This window comes from Hyperolius riggenbachi, chromosome 6 (genome assembly GCF_040937935.1).
Source record: "Hyperolius riggenbachi isolate aHypRig1 chromosome 6, aHypRig1.pri, whole genome shotgun sequence".
NCBI lineage: Eukaryota > Metazoa > Chordata > Amphibia > Anura > Hyperoliidae > Hyperolius > Hyperolius riggenbachi.
The window spans coordinates 258,851,826-258,857,825 of record NC_090651.1 but is presented as its reverse complement, the minus strand read 5'-3'; positions in this window follow the sequence as shown (position 1 = coordinate 258,857,825).

Genomic DNA, 6,000 nt, shown 5'->3' with positions numbered 1-6,000 from the left:
TAATTCAATTAAGCAGTTCTGACACAGTTTGTGTTTATCACCATTTTGCCTAGTAGAGGTGAACAAAAACTAGAAAGGACAAAATGGCCTCCAGGTTTTCCACGGGCAAGAAAAGAGAATGTGGCTTTGCGTTCTGGTTAAAACACCCACAGTAAGAATTCATAGCAAGCAGGATTGTTTGAGTCAGCCAACTGCGAAGTATACTTATGAAGGGGCGTGGAGCAAACCAGATAGACTGAAGAGTAAAACAAACAGACAAACAAACAAGGCCGTATGCACCACAGAACGAAAGCTCCTACGTTCAGCAGCTATAATCATGCAGCAACATTTACTGACAGAGATCTAACTCGTGTGTTGGCCAGTGAAGAGGCAATTCATGTATATTGCATTATCTCAATCATTTTTGTATTACATCATGCTCAACATGAGTATGGCCTGCCCTTAATGGACAGGGGAACTAGGCAACTACTGAGGGCCTACTAGGATGTAACCCGAGAGGGGATGACAAGACAGGAAGATATTTCATTATTAGATAAGTTGGACAGTCAGGTATTTACTCTCTGCAAATGAGCTTACAGAATTAATGTTGTGCTGTTTCATAAGTTGTAGCATATATTTATAATATTAAATGTATCCAAAGACATAAAATGATGAATAAACCATTTCATCCAAAAAACAGAAAAAACTATTTTTATTGTATACACAAATACCATATCATGACCACATACTGAAGAAAAGTACAACAGTCACTCCTATAGGATGCATTTCTATAGGTAGCCCAAACCACCACAGCATTTATCCTGATTTGTTGACATAGCAATGTTCTAATGGCATTAACTATTGTTTCAAATACTAAACCTTCTCATATCTACCATCCATAGGTGAGGCAATATATACCTCAGAGTGAATGGGTATCACCACCACTCAAGATATCTTCTTTATAGCAAGTTGGTGTATGTTCATTTGTGTAGTTCATAGCTCTATGCCCTGGTGTCCCAGACCAGCCATGGTATTATCTGCATGCAGTTTGTTCATGTATGCTCTCCCAAAGTTTCTGTGGGTTTCCCCCATGCACTCATGTTTCCGCTGTCAACAGAGGGTAAGGGTTATGTTGTGACTTGTGAGCTTCTCTAAGGAACTTTTACTGGTCTGACTATGTATGCTGTAAAGCACAGCAGAAGATGTCAGAGCTATATAATACATAATAATAATAATAATCATGTTTATTCGTATAAAGGTGATGCTATAATTAAACAAACAACATTAGAAGATGCTGAAAGGGCCACTTCTTTAAGACACCACAGCATCATCCTCCCTTCATGCTGTTAATTTGTGTGACCACACTAGGTAAAAACAGCCCAACTTGCTATTAAGTGTTCTTGAATGTTGGTGATACCCACTAACATTGCGAATTACATGCTAAGCTCCTCCAGGCTGGAAATCAATAGAGTGCATAGGTGAACCTGCAAACCTGGCCTGAATTTATTTTTTTTTTTAAATAACTGATTTTAGATGGCAATGACTTATAACTCTCACCTGGGTCATATCAGCCCATAGCGAATATCGCTGAAAGGTTATCAGATCAGTTGTGCACTGGCAGTCACACATAGTGAATTTTTTATTAAATCAGGTCAGGTGTGCATGATCACCCATGAGCTGAGATGTTTGAGTAAAACAGGTCCATTGAATAAGGATTCAGTTACCAGCAGTGTGTTTATTGGCAGGAATCAACAAAATTTGATCAAATGCAGTAAGTGCATAGTCACTAATTTATATTAAAAAAACAAATTCAGACACACTTTTTATATGCATTTAATATAACATTTTAAAGTTCCTGTCCAGTGAAATTTTCTATGAATGTCTTTTCCTCCTCCCCATCCAAATACCTGTTGGTAATAGTATATTATAAAAGTAATCCTATCAAATTAAGATTTTGGTTTAAAATTAAACTCATTATGCATATCATTTTCTAAAAAAAAAAAAAGAAAGAAAGAAAACGATATAAAAGGGAAAAAGCACCAAACTATAGATATTGCCAAAGGAAAGCGTAAAATACCTGCTGCTCCCATGCATAGTTCATCATTTCTATCTCGGCAACCTTCAGCTGCCTTCTCACTCCACCCTTCCCAGCTTGAAGTCCCACCTCCCAAATACAGACCAACAGCCATGATAGGCTAAGAGTCAGAAAGGAGGCGTGGCAATAATTGACAGAGCCATGTCACTCCCATGTGTCTAAAGGGGGGAAGGTTTTCTGACAGCTTCAGAGTGAACAGGCAGATGTCAGTCCCCAAGGAGCTATGAATGGGTGTGGCAGGTTTTCCTTTTGTTTTCTAAAGCAGTATGTTTTTTTTTTCCTTAAAAAACTTCTTTTCATGCAAAATTCATAAAAAATAATGTTTTGTTAAATGCATCCAAAAAACTGCACCTGTCCTAAAGTGAGTTTTTAATTACATTTGTCTGCCTACAGTATTTCTGCTTTTTAAGCTGGGTACACACTTTGCGATTTCGCGCTCGAACCGCAGGATCGTTTGGGATCGATCGATTATTTCCGACATGTTCGATCGGGTTTGGATAGATACAGCTGTCGATTTTGCATACTTAACATGCAAAATCGACGGCTGTATCGACCGAAACCCAATCGAACATGTCGGAAATAATCAATCAATCCTGTCGATCCCGCGGATCGAGCGGGAAGTCGCAACGTGTGTACCCAGCATTAATGTAATGTGCTGCTTGAGACTGAGGTACTCTGAAAACTCTTTTACGAATAGTAATCTTGTTTTACAGCACAATAGGCCTTCATTAGTGATGCCAACACTTTGTTTCCTCATTGCAGTCATAGCAATTAAAAATTTCTTAAAGGACATCTCAAGTGAAAGGAATATATCTGCCATATGTATTTCCTTTTAAACAACACTAGTTGTCTGGTAGTCCTGCTGGTCTATTTGGCTGCAGTAGTGTCTGAATCACACCAGGAACAAGAATGCAGCTAATCTTCTCAGATCTGACAATAATCCTAGAAACACCTGACCGGCATATGCTGGTTCAGGGTCTATGGCTAAAAGTATTAGAGCCTCAGAGGATCAGCAGGATAGCCAGGCAACTGGTATAGCTTAAAAGGAAATAAAAATGGCAGCCTCCATATCCCTTTCACTTCAGTTGTCCGGAAACCTGAGAAATAAAATCTGATATAGCATAAAAATATAATAACAAGATCAGCCATTGCAGACATAGCTGTCAATGTGGCAAGTCAGTTTGCTTTAAACCTCACACCTCTCAACATCAGTTAATCACTGAAAGCACCCATCACATTAAAAGGACCAATAGCAAATCCTAAACTGAACTGATTACACTTTTACTTTATTTCAGCAGCCAGGACTCCTCACACTACTGCTCCTTTTTACATGCAGTTTTCACAGAGGATGACTGTCCAGTTATGTAGTTAATTATTGTATGTTTTGGCGGAGGGTTGCTGACACCCCTTTTTTTTAAAATACAATTAACATGATATAAACTGGATGTTATAAAACCACCCAACTATTAATGAGCATTTCAAAATGGACTCAGTTGTCCAAATATATTAAGGCCTTTCCAAAAGGAAGGTCTCTAATACATGATCTCGCAGAAAGGTCCGAGAATGTATTAAATATTCTGCTTTTATGTGATTGTTATTTAAATCCCGCTCCTGGGACATATCACACTGTGGTGTCGTTGGCTAAAGGGTTATATGAGGTGTGAGGACCAATATGCAATTACGTTTTTTTTGTTTTTTTTCAGATGTCACGCTTTACGGCTGAAACACACCCTTATCTGGAGGAGGAGCTCAATGATGCTTCACTAAAAAATAAAAAGTGAATGGAGCATGGCTCAACACAGATGAGCTCTTATTCACAAAAAGACAGTGACCACAGCCCACAAAATCTCTTCTTACAAATCCTGTGACCTTAGCTGGTCCTGCTCAACCTGTCTGCACTGTATTTATGTGTGCATTGTTGGTGATACACTGACCACTATACCATAGCTAGTAAGCGATAGGAGAGGTAGTTTAGTACGATTATAGAAACAATGGAGCAATCAGTCAGATGGTGGTTTTCATGCTCTAACCTACTCGACCACATATATGCCAACTGATTGCTCAGTATGGGAAAATTTCAAATTTTTAAATGCTGCACCTTGTGCTTTCTGACCAGCAGGCCACACAATTCAGGCTACTACTTCCTTCTATAGATCAGGTTATTCTTGTTACTCATTTTCTGCATCACCTCATGTTCAAACTAAGTCAAGAAAGTAGAGAGCATCATGGGAAGCAAAGTAACCCATAGCAACCAACCAGCATTCACACTTATGGCAAAAATAGATTAATAAAATGTAATTGGTTGTTATGGGTTACTGCATCATAATTTGCAGTCTGCATCATTTTTGTTAAACCGTAGCCTTACGTATGGCTAAATGTTTATTTCAAAGTATAAAAACATCCAGAGTACACACTCTTTAATAAGTATTAGTAGACAGCTTACTATGGCTAAATGAAGAGGCCAGTATCCTAATACTCTGTACACCTGTATACTGGATCCTGGTCCTTGTGATCCAGATGTAAGGGCCATGGTGATATAAGAACATTAACCCTAAGCCCAGAGTGATAAGGGAAAAGATACATAACAGTCTCACTATTTAGTCTAGATATTCCCTGTGCTTTCAATGATTAATGACATGTCAATATATACCAGGAGACAATATGACTTCATACCACACCTGTCACTCTGTACACTAGGCTCCTTATCAGATCTATTAAAGGGTAATGGAAAGAAGCAGTTAGCTCTTTCATAATTGTGAATGTCGTCTATAGATTAAGGGGGATTATAAATGATTTATTATGCCGGTATCTTTCTAGTGGTGAGATTGGTACATTGAAATGTATAACTTTATATTTTCTTACTAAGGGACAACTTCCTCGTGACATTTTCTCTCTCTTTTATTGATTTATTTTTTTAGATACCAAGTAATGTAATTAAACATTTCAGACTTTTTTCATTTTTATATACGTTAGACTGTAGAAGGTACCCTGTTTATTGTTTAAAGTTGTCATCATTTCTAGACACTGTCTCTATTTATTTATCCCCTCTCCATTTCTTCTCAACTGGCTCCAGCTTCTATTGGCCTATACATATGTAGGAGCTTGGAAAGTGAAAAATCATGTGCAGTGTTCAGTATCCTATAGCAATTCATCAACAAATCAGAATCTTCAGTCACTTGAAAGTAGCCATATCTATGGTTGCCATGGGTTACTACATATAGCTATTTCCCTTATGAAATAGGTGTATGCATGTAAATACTATTAAAATGCATTATAATCTTTATCGCAAGTTATGTTATTGTTATGCTGTGCATGAGATATTGTTTATATTAATAAATGCATTATTATAATTTTTGCCTTTTTCCTTTTCAGGCAGAGCCTAGCTGTGGCCTTCTGAATTGCATTCCGATCCCATCACTTTAGACACCTAAATCGCTGACTGTGTCTTCCACTTTTTCCTACCCCCATGGAGGTGTGCTGCAAATATCCAAAAGAAATGGCGGAATTCTTTCTACTTCCTGAGAAATCAGATAAGCATTCCTAAAGAAATACATTGCATTCTCTCAGGTGCTGAGACCACAGCCAGAGGTAATCTTTAACAATGTGCTGCTTGTCATCCTGCAATCCTGTTTTACCATTAACACACACTGACAACAGCAAAGCCTCCCTTCTCAGCATACGGCAAGCGAAATGGAATCTTCAGATCAGCCATTTTGCTTATAGTGTTTATGGTTATATAAAACACAACCCGTCAGCCACTGACTTGCAAAGTATGCATCAGTTACAGGACTTTCCCCAACTGCCATGCTGCTGTGTCACTGCACAAAGGAGGGTGTAGGGAAACAGGACCAAGAGAAAAACACTTCCCGTGCTAAAATACCTCAGGTACAGACAAAATAAGTTTGTTCACTCTTGCATTCAACAGC